This window comes from Diadema antillarum, unplaced genomic scaffold (assembly GCF_040938485.1).
Source record: "Diadema antillarum isolate AM-2024a unplaced genomic scaffold, OU_Dant_1.0 scf00000090, whole genome shotgun sequence".
Taxonomy (NCBI): Eukaryota; Metazoa; Echinodermata; class Echinoidea; order Diadematoida; family Diadematidae; genus Diadema; species Diadema antillarum.
Window position 1 is genome coordinate 500,001 of NW_027270979.1, and position 18,534 is coordinate 518,534.

The window sequence follows — 18,534 nt, forward strand, 5'->3', positions numbered from 1 at the left end:
AAAATCGATGCGCGCGAGGACGAGAAACTGGTTTCTTTTTTACTTGGCCTAAATTGAAATAAGAAAACAAAGCTAAAACAAATTATCAAATAATAACAAACTTTCAGCTGTATGAAATTACAATAACAGAGATGGATAGGGGAAAAACCTGAGAATGGAAAGAGAAATATCTATATTGACCAAAGTGACACATATTTCAAATGAACTATATATAGAAGAATTATTGACAGGAAAATGTTTATATCATATGAAAAAAACCTTTAGTTTTGTAATGTTACTCTAGGTTTCATGTTGATCTTGCCTATTTTTCCCTGATTTTATTCAATACACACTGTCATATCTTGCATTACATCGGGTTGACATTTGCGGTTTGGGCAAAGCAAATTAGGCTCTACCTCGGAGCTTTCAGAATTGATAATTCTCTCATTCAACAATATGTTATATTACAGTAGTCTTTACACAAATATTCACCAATACCACTAATACAAACCTGACTTTCCAATGTCAATCATTTTGGCCATATGTCAACACACTTTCAGGTACATAGGAGGGGGGGGGGGGGTCTGAGAGGGGAGGGCATGGCAGGTTAAATCTGGCCAGGGAATACCATAACGGTACATTCCGAAAAAGCGACTGAAATGTAGCCCTCGTTATCTGTGAAGATCATCGCGATAAATACATCCCCCTCTAATCCAAACACGGCTGAAACCTTCTCCGCCCCTCCCCCCTTTCCTTCCTAATGCAGACATAATCCCTTAACGTGTGTGTAAATGCAGTGACGAGACCTGTTAGTGGGGGAAAAGTGAGGAATCAAGAACATCAAAAACAAAAAAAGCAACATGACTTAATTACTCTCCGATGCCTGCAGGGCCCCCTGGTTTCTATGCCGTTGCCGTGACGATTGCTAAAAAGCCTGTTGGCAATAATGCGATTGTGGACAGCTGGCCCGCTGCCGGGGGATTCATTTACTTTATCTCTGCAGATGAAATCCTTCACGCTCATCAGTCAACCGCCAACTGCGAATAAATAAAACTGGCACCCTTCTTCGGTCTGTTTGGCAATCTTTACTTCTTTTATTTTCACTAAAATTTTCATTTTAGTCTTCTACACAACTTTTTTTCTCCCCCATGTGTAGTACTCAGAAATAGTTTTTAAAAAAATGTCTTTGATATCCTCATATATATGCCATCCTATACACCTGTCTCCCGTATGTCACCAGCCGTCATACAAACATAGTATACAAACACACATCCTTCATTTATGACATATATGTTACAAAATGAGTGTCCTGATGGACTAAACACTCAAAACTGGATTTGAATAGTAAGCCAGTAAATAACAACATTACTGGCCCACATTGTTCAAATTCAGTGATACATCTTTCCTTTCTAAACAACAACAACAACAACATATAAATACATGAATAAATAAACAAATAAAAAAGGCAAACCGTCTCCCATTTTTCGCTGGGCAAAGGAGGCAAAGACATGATGACTGCTCAGGGAATGATACGAAGTGAATATTAAGTGCTCTGCTCTTCAAAAGATTTTGTGTCTCAAGCACATGCTGCTATCTATCAACATAAAACAATATATGGCATGACAGATGTGGAAAACTAAACAGACCTGGACATTTGCTACAGTCACATACATTTGGTATATATCAGTAAGCATAATATGTTGATGTGTGTGTGTATATATATATATATATATATACAATATATACATAATATATATATATATATATATATATATATATATATATATATATATATATATATATATAACATATACATACACATATATATTCACAACAGTAAACTATATATATAATCATATACATGCAGACACACCAAGGGGCAGACTTGGTAGATTCTACTTATTGTCTCAACCTGCTCACGAGACTTGCATTTCCATGACAGACACGTACAATGCCAAAATGTGACTTGGCAAAAACCCCGGTCTCTAACTTTTAACCCCCCCCCCCTTTTTTTTTCCTTTTTTTTTCATCTTCCTCTCTTTCATGTTCTTGTTCTCCATTTCTCTTGTTCTTGCTTAGAAATAATTTGAGAAACATCGACGAGTTTTGGCTCTGCGACCAGTCGGCATCCAAACCTAAAGTCGACATTGTCTGGGTTTTCTCTGGGGGCATTGGGAACACATGTTTGTGATTACGCTCAGACCCACCTTGACATTGTAATTGTTCTATGAGCCAACACAACCAGACAGCAGAAAACAAAGCAAAAAAGAAGCCACATTTAATTCAATTACAATCTTTTCAAACACCTACTGTATTTAAGTGGTTTATGATATTTATTCATTGCTTGGGCAATGCACAGTGCAACACTGCACAATCTACAATAATCATTCAACAATCACTTCCACTTTTGTGTCTGTTTCTATGTGTTTTTTGTTGTTGTTGTTTTGTACTCACCTCAAATATTTTCTCCACCTCTTTGTTTTTATTGTGGCCAAGATGAGAGTTCTGTGTGGGACAAGAAGGGGAGAAAAGAATGGAATAAACATTTAATATCTGCAAATGATCTTTCTTTTACCATCATATATCAGGGGCCCGTTGCATAAAACTCCAACCGGATTTTTTTCTGGTTGAAATCACAAAATTCCGGTTGGAAGCTCCCAACCAGAGTTTTTATGCAACGGATTTTACATTCTTAGATTAGCAACCTTAAAAAATTCAGGCTGGGCAAATCCCAAACTGAATTTTCTAAGGTTGCTAAAAAAGTTTTATGAAACGGGACCCAGGGGGATGACAAATCGGCAACTACACTGTGTATTCACTCATTCATTTATTCATGCATTCATGCATTCATTCATTCATTCATTCATTCATTTTTCCATTTCCAACAGCAACATATGAATATAAATTTCTCTCGAAAATAAGTTCAGTTCTCAATATTACAATGTACAATACAAATATACATATGTTGTATGTATGTAGGTATGCAATTAAAAAGGAAGGCTGAAAAATAAAAAAACAAACATATTGAGAATACGAAAATGCTGGAAATGGAAGGAATGCTAAAGAAACAAGGCTTGCAGGGTGCATTTCCCCAAGCATGATAATACAAATTACATTAATTGATATGCTATTACATGAAAAGCTGAGTCGATGATGGCCTGATTATAAGGAATAATTCTTTTTCATCAAAGCATCTGCTCCCCTCCCCCCCCCCCCCCCCATTGTGTACTTATATAACGTGACACTTAACGCATTCTTCCTCCCCTCCAACAACCGTCTTCTGAGGGGCAGATTCCCTCCTTATGAAGGAGGGGAAAAAGAATGGCGGCAGTGACAGAACAGAGTGGAGGTGGTGCATGGTAGTCGTGGTGATGGTCATGTCATGTGGAAGGAAGGAGGAGGGGTGGAATGCACACTCTGTAAATTGCATAAAAGTCGCCTGAACTGGTTCATTGACACATTTTTCTCTTTTTTTTATCCTCCTTTGTCTGTATTTAAGGATGCCAGCACATTCTACATAAGGAAAGAGAGCCTGTACATTTCTATGTTGTGGCGACCAACCGACACTCGGCATCAACACATGAGCATGTCACTACATTTTAATGTAAAGGTAGCACCATGTTCACGTTGACAACTCTTTTATTGAGGCTTCGAAGACGAAAACATCCCCCTAAAGGTTTTGTAAACCTGCCTCAGCATTTAGCCCGTTGAGGACGAGTCCCAAGTATACTCGGGCAGGCTTCTATGGGAAATGCGTGTTATAGCAAAATCAGTCCATCCTAAAGTGGGTTAATGAATCATATATCATGGCTACTTGGTCACATGTCCAAAGCTAACCTCTCATCACTGCACTATGATAGCATCAGGGAGGTGTCGCAGAAGGAGAAGCATCTCTTCGAAGTTTGTGCAAATTTTTGTGCAGGTTCCATAGCATGACAATTTAATGCTAAACATTCCACTGGTTTTGACATTCCCATGCTCGTAGCCACTCTTCAATAAAATTTTGATATAGTGACTAAAGAAGTTTGTTTGTTTTTTTAAAGTTTATCACTTTTCAAGCTTATTTCACAGAAAATGTTGAAATCCTGTATGGAACTTGGTGGTAATATTGTTCCAGAACAAATCTGTCACTATTGCAACTGATTAACAACGAAATTGAACAAATCTGTTATGCTTGTTTGTTTGTTTGGTTCTGGGGTTTTTCAATCTCCTTCTCATTAATGTCCCAGGACTGAAGAAAGGAATACCAGCATCTCAGAAAAAAAAAGAAGTTAATATTTAGCCATCTGGTACACATTTGTGCATATTTTTTTTTCCTCCCACAGGTTTAGCACTTGAATAGCAAACCTTTCAGTTTAAGTAACTGGCGCAAGAATATTTTTGCATGTTTAGTAGCATTCTACAATCAAACAAGTACAATCTTTGTTTGTCCTGTTCTTTGCACACTAGATTACTGCTGCCGAAAATGTTGAAAGGGACAGCAAACTACCGCGCCAGCTGCTCTTCAGGTTCGTGGTGATTTAGGGAATGATGCATACTGGAAAAGAAGTACTCTGTTGTCAAAGCAATTGATTAACACCTGCGTTAGACGGAATGATTTCTCCACGGCACGGAGTATGGGTACAAAGGAGAGATTCTGGTTTCTTCCCCTTCCATAACGCCTCCCTGGTCTGCACAGAGCATCCACATTGATTCTGTAATTGCTGTATCCCACACTTTCTTGTGTTAAAGGTTTAATTCTCAGGAAATTCCACTTTTACATTTAAATAGCTTCTGAGGATAACAATTTTGATGATGAAGATAACAATGACAACGGTGATAGTAATGATGGCAATGATAATTGAAAATGATGATATTAATAATGATGACAACAATGTTAACAATATAGCATAATAGCATCATTCCTTTCAAACCACATCAATGATGTATGAGATGGTGACATATCACACAAATGCATTACTGGACCTGTCAAACTATGCCCTTAAAATAGATATTCTATAAAAAAAAATCCATTAGGGCAAAGTATAATTACGGAGACTAACAGTGTCATGCACGCCTAGCTCCCTTCTGAAACTCACGTAAATCATCAATACAGGTGAACTACAAGGCTGACTGATATAAATCAAACTGAAGCATGAATTCAACACTGCTGTAGCCACGTGCCAGGAAATGGCACAATCTATGGGCATGCCACATTAAACCTTCCATGCTGTATGATCCAGTATCACTTACAATTACTCATACGTAATATTTTTGGACAGCAACCTTTCCGAGACAAAACCCTGTAATTCGGTTGATTTTTGTAGTCAAAGATGTTGGGCTTTTGTAGTAATCACTTCTGTCACACACCCGTTTACTGAACATATGCACTGGATTTAGTAGAACAATGCTTATAAATTCTCTATAAACTACTTTATGCAATTTGGTACTTGTACATAACTACCTACCTTGCATAACTTGAACATATGCACTGGATTTAGTAGAACAATGCTTATAAATTCTCTATAAACTACTTTATGCAATTTGGTACTTGTACATAACTACCTACCTTGCATAACTATCTCCTCATTCTGACATTCCATTAGAACAAATGGGAATGCATGCACAGCTCACCAGAACAGAAAAACAAAAAAACATGAAATACATACATCTCCAGTCTACTTCGAATGCAAGTGGCACTTACACACAAAAATGTCAAACATGGCACTGAGGAAAAAAAAAAAGTGATGTGAATATAAAAAGCGACATGGCAACGGATACATTTTCTATTGCCCCAATTATGTGCTGGGAGGGACAGAGCCTTTGTCGTCAGAAGGAAAAAAATTAGAGAGCGGGAGCTCATATTCTCATCAGACAGACAAAAATTCAAGAGAGCGAGAAAGATAGAGAAGAACTGGGGTGGGGGGGGGGGGGTGGGGGAGATATATCATCGCATTTTTTCTAACGTGAACTTCCAACGCCATCCTCAATCCATGATCCGCTCCCTCCAAGCTACACACCAGAGTGCTCAAGTCACAATCAATTTTCGCTCCGGCCACTACAAAGAGAGCGAGACTTGCATGCTATGGGGAAGGGGGCACCTTTTAGTGGAAAGGAAGTGGTTGCAGATGCGATGAGACCACAGTGATCAACTTCTGCTTTAATGAAGCCCAGTGGTCCACTCGTGCAGAGATGCTGGGTGGTGTTAAAGGCATTGTTCATTTACTAGACAATATTTGCAGATGAAATAAAAAACCTAGCTTCAGTACTTAAAATAGTTCTAAAATGTGAGTTAGGGATAGAAACAAACAATGTAAAGACGTTAATCAGTATAATCCATGTAAATATTGTTAAATATGCAATATGTGAACAATAGTATGATAAAATTGTTTCTTGAGTAAACCATCTTCAGTTATAGTTTATTGGGAAAACTAGTGATATCTCCTTGTATTTTAGGCTTAAGTAATATTGCAAAATTTTTGTATGGTAGGATGTTTTATGACATAACTGACCTACACATACATGTATGGATCAAATGTGATATTTCGAATATTGTTAAAATCTCTGCTCCCAATGGTACCTTTAAAGAGTGCAGAGTGAATGAGTGTGTAAAAACTCGACTGGTGGGAGGAGATAAATATTCAAAGGGGGGGGGGCAAGATTGAGAATAACAGAACAGCTTTAAATGGGGAAGTAAAAGATCAAAAGGTTCTAAAAGCTCTTGTTTCATAAAATCCTACACAGCCAGCATGATCGCGGTAGAATTTATATCATAATTTAAAAAATGGCAATGATTAAGAACTGGAAAGAAGCATGCGTCATGCATTATGAATAGAATTTTAACCAGGTCACGCATATACCCATAAAATAATGTCTTTGTAAATGCTTTTAAATTGGCAACATTGGTATGCCAGAACACAGCATACATAAATCATTCTTACATGGCAGCAACACTCACAGCCGATGAGTAGGCTGCATGATTTGCCAAAAGGATGCATATTCTAAAGTTCATTTTTTTTTTCATTGTGTCTTAAAATCAAGCAGATAACACAGGGAATTTCATTTCAGCATATGAAGGAGATCAATGCGCAAGTGACTGATGTTGTCTATTGGTAGTGAAGTTTCCAGTTAAATAATCCCTAGTTCATAATGTTGCCACATTAGGCATCAGAGGAGATACTGTACAGGCAACATGACTTTCACATGACACCTGACAGATTCATAACAACTGGTTGCTGACTGAAAACACCACAAAGATCAAATCCACAAAGGCATATCCAACAGAGGCCCTTCCTCACAGCATCTTTTCTGGCTGGGCTCCAACAAAGATATGTGTGCGACTCCCAAACATCACATGTCGCGAGATACCACAAATGTGAGAAAAAAAAACAACTTTCAATTTCTCTGCACGCACGTTCACACGTGTGGAATATTCGCACCACGTCTCCTCCAGCATGCCAGCCGTCCCCTCTGGACCGAAGGGCTCTGTGATGTGCTGCATCTTGCATTGCTGCTCTTCAGTCTGATTGGGCAATAAGGATGAAAATTACCAGCTATCATATTCCATTTAATGCCTTCCCGATTTCTTCATCAATTTCAGCTGATTACACCTGACGCAGCATTAATGAGCAATACAATACTGTTTTCTTATCAACGCCCGAGACATTCCTTTCAAAAATAGCATCCCCTTGAGGACAGCAAAGTTGCAATTCTTTCGTTGTTGTTTTATCGTCTACCCTTTGCACCATCATTGGACAATCATATACAATAAGGACTAATTGTAACAAGATTACAGATAACAAAGTACGTGGCATTTTTGATACAGCTGAACATTTTCCAAGTGTTCCACAAACATGCCAGCGTACTCCTTAATTGAGGGTGATATTGTGACACAAATGCAATCTGCACCTAAGACAAGACGCATCACTTTATTTTGTTCTTTTGCTTTCTTATTCCACCCCCCAAATCCCTCCCCCCAAGAATTCAAAGTTCCTATTGTGTAGTGTGGCTAGAATCGTAAAGTGTATACTCAGCCATGACCAAAGGTTAGATGTTCGGTTACAAGGAGAACAATAAGCATTATTCCACGGCATCACTTTGACACTCACTCGATCTCTCAACACCCATATGGATCCTAGATGACGAACCACTAATTGGACCATCAGCTGAGAGGGAATGGTTTTTTTGTGGATTTTGTATTTGCTTCTTTGCACTAATATTGACAATCCTCAGTGGCTTGTTTCTAAACCTCTGTCATTCAAACACAGAAATCTGGAGCATTTTACCAGGAGAATAAATCATATCCATGTTGACAGTGATTTTTCCTCCTCTACTCAACACTGCTTGCTCAGAGGGCTTTTACACTCACTATAAAGAACTTGTTACTTAACGGGTTCCTAAACGCGCTTCATATATTTTTGCACATCCTCACCTGCCCCTAGTACTTTCTAGATTTCCTGTTGATTCTCTGTGGGGGAAAAAAGGAGGATGTAGCTTTTCATCATTGTCAGCTTTGATTAGAAAGACTTTACTAATTTCTGCTCTAATAGATTCAAAGATGAATGTGACGAGCAACTGATGTGAAACTAATATCACGTTTTGAAAGAATTATATAGTTTTGGCTGAACACTAATTTGTGGGTTTTGGTCGTTGTTGTTTTGGGGGGGGTTTTAATGGGGGTTTTTTTTTGGCATGTTTTGTAAATTCATATTTTTGCTGAAAATGAAAATGAATGGATCAAATCATACTGAATAAAAAAAAGAATTAATCACACAATTAATGGTATTGCTTCCTTCTTATACATACAAACATACATTTGTGGCATCTCTTCCAACCATGTGAAGAAAAAAAAAACTAACCAAGAAATCACTATCTATACAAAACTCTGTATGCAAATACACTTTAGATGATGCCAAAGAAAATAGAAAAATGATGTAGAATCAAACCTGGGATGGCACTTTCTGCACAAGGGGTAGAGGTCTCGTAGTCTGGGACTACGCATGATTTATTACTTTATGACTAAATATATGACTTATCTTTTTATCGACATAATTTCATCCCCTCTCTACCGCCTTAGTCTCCGGAAATCCTGATATATATTTCTCTTTTCTTTCCCTCTCCATCTCTCTCTCTCTCTCTCTCTCTCTCTCTCTCTCTCTCTCTCTCTCGCTCTCTCCCTTTCTGTCTCAGCCTGTCTCTCTCCTTTTGTTTTCTCCCGTCTTTGTGTGTCCTTTCGTATCGGGCACCCCTGTGGAGACGCCGATGCGTCTGAATGGGGCGCCGTTACAGCATCGCCAGAGACGAGAGAGGTGTGGACAATGACCGCCCTTCCCCATCTCCCGATGACGAGAAGGTCTTACGGTGAGATCTGATCAATTTGACAAAAGCACGTTTTCAGCATTTTTTCTTTCTTTTCTTTTCTCTTTTTTTTTTGCACATTTTCCTCTCTTCTCTCTTATAATCATCAGACCCATCGATTGGTTGGATACTAAAGAGGTGCCAAAGCCAAATACTCTGGATAAAAGGGGGTGCTAGTCTGTTTCTAGCTGATACTAAAGAGTGGTGTGCCTCTACCTTTTTGACCTTTGATACATACTGTAACTGTTAGCCTTGTGCTCTAGATACATTTTTTTTCTTTTTATTTTTTGCTGGTTATACTGAAAATGCTCCCTTTTTTTTCTGCTACTGTAAGAACATATTTCCTTTGTTCATGCAAATCTTTCCTTCTTTTTCTTTTTTGCAGATACACATACATGCATACATTGATGCTTGCACACATAGACACATACATACACACATTTTCTCTTTTTCTTTGTTATTTTTCATCTCTTATTCAATATCTTTCCAAATGATACTATGTTCTTTTAAAACAATATCCCACTCAAATTACTTTCAGATTCCTTTCTTCTTTTAAATTTTCGTAATTTGATTTTTCTGCAAATGCTAATCTTTAAAGATTTGTACTCAATTTCAGCTCTGCCCTCCCCTTTCCCATCATAAAAGAGAACAAAAATATATATCTGTATCTATTTTCTTCTCTTTTCTCATTCACTAAATAGGAGATTCCTCCTGCCATTATAATACGTAATTCAAAACCAGTCTTCAGACCTTTCCAAGACCAATCTTGCATGTAGCCAAGTGCGCTGACTCCAGATTTCCATTTAAAGGCATTATTTATCATTTGCAGATAAAACACAAAAACAGCTTTAGTGCTTCAAAATAGTTCTAAAATGTGAGTTAGGGATAGAAATGACCAATGTAAAAATTTGAATCAATATTTAATCACTCTTAAGTATTGTTGAATTTACAAAATGTAAACAAGTTATAATAAGAATGTTTTTAGACTAAACCCTCTACAGTTATGGTTTAATAAGAAAAACGCTGACATCTCCTTATATTTTAGGCTTTATGGTAAAATTTTTATATGCTAGGATGTTTTGTGACGCAATTGACCTACAAATATGCATCAAATGTGATATCTCGAACACTTTTTTAAAATCATTGCTCCCAATGGTAAACAGTACCTTTAATCTCAGCTCAACTCTCAAGGCACTATGATTTTTTCCCCCTCACTATGTAGTCAAGAAATCCCACTGATTGAGAGAAATTGGCTACACGCTGGGACGAATTCTGCATTTGCTTACAACTCTCTACATTTTCGTATGTGCAGAAACCACTCAGAGTAGATTTTACTTTAGACATTAAGAAAATCAATGGCCACTTCATATCCATTCTTTGTGACAAAGGTCAATGGATGAAAATGCTACCAAAAAAAAAAAAAGATTGTGAATATGATATTGATATTATCAAAATACATATACAGTCAAACCTGTCTATAGCGGCCACCCAAGGGATACGGGAAAAGTGGCCGTTATAGACAGGTGGCCGCTATAGACAGGTAATCCAACTTTGTACATGTATCATTGTTGTATACATGTACATCTATAAAATTAATACTTACATGTACATGTATGTGTGTACGTATGCACACGTGTGTATCATGCATAGAACAATGCCGGTGTTTATGAAATTGTTGCACAGTAGTATACATGTAGCATGTGCACAGTCATGAAGAAAGCTTAACACTAGTGCATTATTGTGACTGAATAAGTGATGAATGCAGCGGTAGCGATCACTGAACGTTGCCTAGGAATGATTGGCACGGCTAAAAAGTAGAAAAACACGCTGAATTATCGGCTCGGCTACGGCTCCATCGGGTTTTTGGCCGCTATAGACAGGTTAAAATCTACCGCGGGAAACAAAATTTGTGGCCGCTGGCCGCGTTAGACAGGTGGCCGCTATACACAGGGTCTTTAACATGGCTTTTCTCTCGGGGGGATTTTTCAGTGGCCGCTGTAGACAGGTGGCCGCTATAGAGAGGTGGCCGCTAAGGCAGGTTTGACTGTATATGCACTCATGATTGTGAGCAATTTCATACCAGACTCTTAGAACTCTAATGGAATAAAGCAACCATAGATTAACATCTATAAATGTAATAGACTTCTCTTTGGAAATCTTGGTCTGATCTGTATGAATTGCTACAGTTTTTTTTCCTACTCCGTGTCATTTTTTTTTTCTTTTTCAATGAAATGGATAGCCGTTACCATGGCAGCCAGAGCTCGTTTCTCACTGAAGACATCATCCGTAATACATTGCCTCTACTACTTTACTCATGACTGCCCTCATACGTTTTGCATGCTGCAGAATTACAAACGGGCTGTTGAGCGATGGCGGTGATCGTCGGTGGTGATGATGCTGCCATGGTAACAAATGGTGGCAGTTTCAATGATGATTACAGAATTCTTCTTCAGCCCATGGAAGATGTAATGGCCATCTATCTATGCACTGTCAAGACTTTATAGATGCTGGAAACTGGCTACAGTAGGGATGAGGGAGCGAAAAAAAAACACACACACAAAAAAAACCCCATAAAAATCAAAGGGGCTGCCAAAACACAAATTATTGCAAAGTGCCACTGGTCACTCCATGTATACAATAACTCTTCCACAATACTGTCAAAGGTTTTGAAGCATAGATTGCTGTTTCAATACTGGGAAACTCGCCAAAAGATGTTTTTTGTAAACCAATCATTGCTATCAAAGGTACAGTTTAACTTTGGGAGCAGTGATTTAAAAAAATGTTCGAGATATCACATGCGATACATATGTGTAAATCTGTTGTATCACAAAACATCATACCATGTAAAAATCTTGCAATAAAGCCTAAAGATTAAGGAGATAATACCATATTTCTCAATAAACCACATCTGTAGACGGTTTAGTCTAGAAACATTTTTACTATAACTATTGTTCACATTTTGTATATTTAACAATACTTAACATTAATTATACTGATTTAAATTTTACAATGGTTGTTTGTATCCCTAACTCACATTTTAGAACTATTCTGAAGCACTACAGCTGCGTTTTTGTTTCATCTGCAGATGGTACATTATCCCTTTAATTCTTTCATGGTCTCAATGGTTTGCTTACTTTGAAAGTGGCAGCTACAATGAGATTCGGCAACAAAGTTTGATTAGGATGGGATTTGATAGCTCGGAAGGTGCTGCTGTATTTTGATTCATTAATCTCAGTGGTGTAGCTGCAATAAAATATAAATCTGAAGAATACACGAGGACCATTCCAATCTAGGGCCCATAACACAAAACATTAACAATTAACATTCGGGCAAGTCATGTTAAAAGCTACCATCAATGGCAACATATAACAATCCTGAAAGCCTATTGGCTTTTCTGTGTGGTAATCGATGTTGTAGTAATTCACTGTGGTGACTTTTTTTTAAATGCCACATGGATTAGAATCACTAATATGGAGAATCACAACATCCGGATGATCTTTACAGCCTTATATGGTAGTATACATTAGCGAAGCTTTCACACTGGTAAAAAAAAAAAAAACAAACAAGAAAGCACACAAACAAAAGGCAGTAGCGACAAATAGCATTTCAACTGTGATCTATTGGCCTAAGCTGTCGAGCTTAAACACCACATTCCCTAATGAACTCCGGCCAACATAAGGGAAACATGGAAAACAAAAACAAGTGCCTGCAGAATTTGATTTCACAGGAAGTCACTCACAAATGGATATCTATCACTGCTCTTCCCTTTTTCCACCAGTCAAGAGTACCAAGCAAACCACTCTGCCATTTGCCGTTCTCATGCATCTTAGATGCTTTAATGCCCCTTTATTATTTGAAGACAACCGATAGATCAATGCCATTCGAGAGCAGCAATGCCCGCAAGACTCTGAATGGATCACGAAGATGCCGCAGTAATGCAAATTTTCCCCTCGTCTAATCCTCTAGGAATATGCCATCAGCTATTCTAACAGGGTGCCTACGCATGATAACTATTACTATGATACAGTTTGATATCATGTGCAGCTTACAATGAAGTTCTGGTCAATACAAACACAAACAAACAAAGAAAAAGGACATTCGAAGGAAAGAATCTAGACTCCACTGACTCTGGGAAATTGGTAGGGGATAGAAGAAGACAAGTGAGGTAGATAGAAAACGGAACAAAACTAAATATACATTTATACCTGTGAGACTTTGAAAACTTTCTGAAATTAATTACTCTTGTTTAACATTGGTTGTCTCACTAACATATTTGTCTCTTTGGTTGTTTTGAGGAACAGAGAGGCATTAGTACTTTTTTAATAGAAATTTCAGCAAAGTATATTGACTCATCCATACTGTCACTTCTTGACAAAAAAAAAATCCAGTTACGTGGACATTGTTGCTCCTACAGTTTGAACAACAACAGAGTTTTAAAGGCATAATTTAGCATTTGCAGATGAAACAAAAACCCAGCATTAGTGCTTTAAAATAGTTCTAAAATGTGAGTTAATGATAGGAACAACCACTGTAAAAATTTGAATCCGTACAATCAATGTCAAGTGTTGTTAAATACACAAAATGTGAACAATAGTTATGATAAAAATGTTTCCAGACTAAACCGTCTACAGTTACGGTTTATTGAGAAAAACACTGATATCTCCTTATATTTTAGGCTTTATCACGAAAATTCTATATGGTAGGATGTTTTGTAATACAACAGACCTACACATACAATGTATGCATCAAATGTGATATCTTGAACATTTTTGAAATCACTGCTCCCAAAGGTAAACTGGACCTTTAAAATATGACTGCATTCCTATGGACATTAAAGGACAAGTTCACCTTCATAGACATGTGGGTCGAGTGAATGCAGCAATATTAGTAGAGCACATCATTGAAAGTTTGAGGAAAATCGGACAATCCGTTCAAAAGTTATGAATTTTTGAAGTTTCTGCTCACTCAAGGCTGGACGAGAAGACTATTATAGCTTGTGATGTCACATGAGTACAACGATATAAAGAAAGAATAAAGAAAATTCAACATATTCTCACTTTTCTCGCATAAGAAAAGAACACCTGACTTCTCTCTTTCAGAAGGCAGGGGGAATAATATTACCCTTAACATATGTCAGTAACAAGTCGAAGAAATTTGCACTTAATTCAAAAAGTAAAGTTTTGTGAAATTCTCTTTTTATTTTCTTTAGGCGCATCTGGTAAACTAGGGACGGCGAGCGACGCGGTGCGACGCTTCTGCAAATTTCTTTCAATTTCCGACGTCAAAGGACACCCAGCGACGGTTAGCGACGGCATACAACCAGTAGTTTAGACTGCGTGTCGGCGGGCGCCGCCGAGCGTCGCAAAGCGTCGGCTAACTCCCAAGTATACTTGTAAAAGACGAGCCCTCACAAATGGACCGTTGCATGTACGAAAAGGAGCTTACCTGGTGGCCGTCTCGCTGCGTCCGCAAAATAAGCTCCTTCCCTCTACCCTCCCGATGCGTCCCGATGCGTCTCGAGGCGTCCCTCGTTGAATGGCGACTATTGTTTCGTAATGAATAGAAAGCTTATACTACTAGTACTAGTGCTAAGCGGAGAAGCCATCGGCAATCCAGGATTTAGGGCCACGCACTATTTTGACATGAAAATTACACTTACTGATACATGTGCAAATGTATTTTAGGTTACAGAAATGAATTGTGACATGATTCAACTCCTCAGCAATGCAACTGCGAACCAAATTCGGCAATTAGTATTAAGGAAGAAATGCCATAAATATACTATTGCTTGATGCTTTAAAAAAATCGCGAGTTTACCGTTTAATTTTATGAAGCATAGCTGTGACTTGTGAGAGCTAAAACATCAAATGCAAGTCCCCGCACCGTACGTAAATTTTCATTTAAACGCAAGGAAGTTCATTGCTAAAAGGAAGCGTGATTCCGTAGGCAAATATCGAACGCAACCTTCACTAATCAAATGGAATAGAAAGTGCTACATATTACTAGCAGACAAAGCGAAGCCATCGGCAATAGGAGGGTTTGGGGCCAAGCACTGTTTTGACCTGAAAATTACACTTAACTGATTTTCTAGGTTACAGAAATGAATTCTGACATGATTCAGCTCCTAAGCAGTGCAGTATCGAACCAAATTCGGCATTAAGTATGAAGGTAGAATTGCTGCCCGATGCTTACAAAAATCGCGAATTTACCATTTCGCGCTACTCGTTCGCTACAACTCCCGATATCGATCCGAAAATCCCCGATAGGCTTACGCATGAAGTATTATGTGTTATAGCGTGTGGTATAGTGCACATAATCTAAGCACCGAGCTTGGGAAATTTCAGTAGTTGCGAGAGGTAAAGCATCAACAAATGCAAGTTCCCGCCCGAGAGCGAGCCGTACGCAAATTTACATTTTATTGCAAGCAAGTTCATTGCTATTTATAAGCGGACGCACGATTTCGTAGGGAAAATATCGAAGGCAACCTTGACTAATCCAATGCCAATTTGCGTTTGTTTCTAATTCAACGCAAAGTTTCAGGCAAAACTGTATTACTTTATTTGCAGTTGCAAGTCAAATCTCTCACAGGGTCAGCGAGCCCTGTCAGTCCTAACAACTTTTTAGGCACGACGGACATCCACTCGTTGGTATCTATTCCAGAATGCGTTCGGAATACTTAGTACCTTTTATCTCAGTGGCATGCACTCGAGAATGCGCGCATTCTATACCCATTCCGGCCGTCGCCTGGCCTAGAAATAAGCCGGGCATTCCGGAATGAAACTGAGAATGCATCAACAATGAGGGTGACTTTGTCTAATCTCTCTATTGTCTGTTAAAACCTAACAGTAACACTACCAACAGGATTAATTTGCCAGGGTTCACAGCCTTTGTCTTCTAGAATGCATTCGATCAGCCCCACGCTTTCACCAATGAGGTGCATTTTGTATACGTACGTACATGCCGCTGCTAGCTCACCGTTTTGCTTCCTTCGCGAGCTCTCAACGATCGAACATGTGGCTCTGGCTGGCCTGGTACATATTGCGAAGGTACCACGGTAGTCTTTATCCAGGCATGCTAGATTTCGAATTTTCTATCAAAGGACATTTAATTCAGTTTTCGCCTAGAAGGGATAAATCAATCCTTTTGCATGGCTACATGACCATTTGTGATATCAGGGAGGTGAGGTCTGTTCGCTATATGCTTTTTTTTAGGCGAAAAGAAAGACAAAACAGTATCATATGACGTTTACAGGAACTCAAAAGGGGCTTTTACTCAAGACTAGTGCTAGAGACATGTCCCTAGCTCACTCCCACTCCCAGGCCAGACTGTCTAATTGATATCTACACGTGGTTTACAACACGGGTGGGGTGTGAAGGAATGCATACGCGCATTCCTTTGCTGGCAGGCAACACTAACTTATTGATTGATCCACTCTGCTTTCATGGAAATTTCCACAAGCTTGGCATGGCTGGGGCATAGGTATCATTCCCATTTATTCTGCCAGCACATGTTCCTTGTTTTGTTTTAGTTTTAGTTTAGTTTTGTTTTTGTTTTGTACCGAACTTCTTCTTTGTCGGGTGGGCTGGGGAGAGGAAAGATCAAAGTGAGCTGAGAGGGAATGAGACAGGGAGAGGGGAATCAAAAGGAGGAATCGTCCGCTAAGCATGTTGTCTCCTATACTTTTGCACAGTTCCATTATTATTGTCATCAAACGCCGATCATGTGAAATTAACCGGATTTTGATCAAATAGAATTGAACTGATATGAATAATAATATGAAAATCAGTGCTGTTGCTACAATACAAACGCATTCTACGTCACTACGAATGATTACAAGTTACTGATCTTATACTGCAGGACCTATAATGTATTACAAAGCGTTTTTAAAGCGACAGGGCTGTGTATGAAATTACAGACCAGCATGGCTAAGAGCTACCCTCACAACCATGAAGCACACGGGCAAATTACAGATAGGAAAATTATTCGACATGTATTCTAGCATGTTCCGGAGCTGCATGTTATTGCTATTTACTTTCGAACGTAAAAGCAAACATGTGACATTTATTTTATCATCGTACGGAGTTGAATATTATCGTTATTCATTTCTGAACGTTAAAGCAAACATTCGACATTTGTTTTAGCATCTTCCGGAGCCGAATGTTATTGCTATTTACTTTCGAACATAAAAGCAAACATCAAACATCTTAATATCATCGTACGGAGTTGAATATTATCGTTATTAATTTCCGAAAGTTAAAGGAAACATTCCACATTTATTTTAGCATCTTCCGGGGCCGAATGTTATTGCTATTTACTTTCGAACATAAAAGCAAACATCCGGCATTTATTTTACCATCGTAAGGAGTTGAATATCATTATTATTCATTTCCCAACGTCAAAGCAAACGTGCGATATTTATTTTAGCATCTTACACAGCCGAATGATATCCTTATTCATTTCCCAATGCAAAATCAAATACTCGACATTAATTTTAGCACCGTACGGAGCTGAATCTTACCGTTCTTCTTTTCCTAAAGTATAAGAAAACATCTGACATTTATTTTAGTATCATACAAAGTCGAATATTACCGTTATTCATTTCCGAACGTTAAAGGAAAAATTCGACATTTATTTTAGCATCTTCCGGGGCCGAATGTTATTGCTATTTACTTTCGAACATAAAAGCAAACATCCGGCATCTACTTTAGCCGAATGTTATCTTCATTCATTTCCGAACGCAAAATCAAATATCTGACATAAATTTTAGCACCTTACGAAGCTAAATCTTACTGTATTCATTTCCAAAAGTATAAGCAAACACCCGACATTAATTTTAGTATCATACAAAGCCGGATATTATACCGTTATTCATTTCTCGAAAATAAAAACAAATATCCGACATTTATTTTAGCATACGGAGTCGATTGTTAGCGCTGTTCATTTCCAAAAGTATAAAGGCAAACATCCGACTTTTCTTGGTGGCCCGATCGGTCCACCAAAATCTTCATAAAAATATATGAAATTTTGGTGCCCGACGTGCGTTTTTTGATGGCCCCGGGCCACCGCTAGTGTCGAGACCTGACGGTATACCTGGTAGGTACCTCTTAGCAACGGGGTTGGCGTCTCAATCTGGCAAGAAAAAATACGAATGTATCGAACTGCGGTACGAAACGTAACTTTAGGCGACGAGTATTATGTCGTAAAAAACAAACCAACCAA

At 38.4% G+C, this 18,534-nt stretch overlaps 1 protein-coding gene across 1 annotated transcript in view; it reads right to left on the bottom strand.

The window, feature by feature from the left end:
• Positions 1–18,534, bottom strand: part of LOC139718155 (uncharacterized) — a 627,192-nt gene that overhangs the window by 165,925 nt on the left and 442,733 nt on the right. The gene's annotated exons all lie outside the window — the stretch shown is intronic.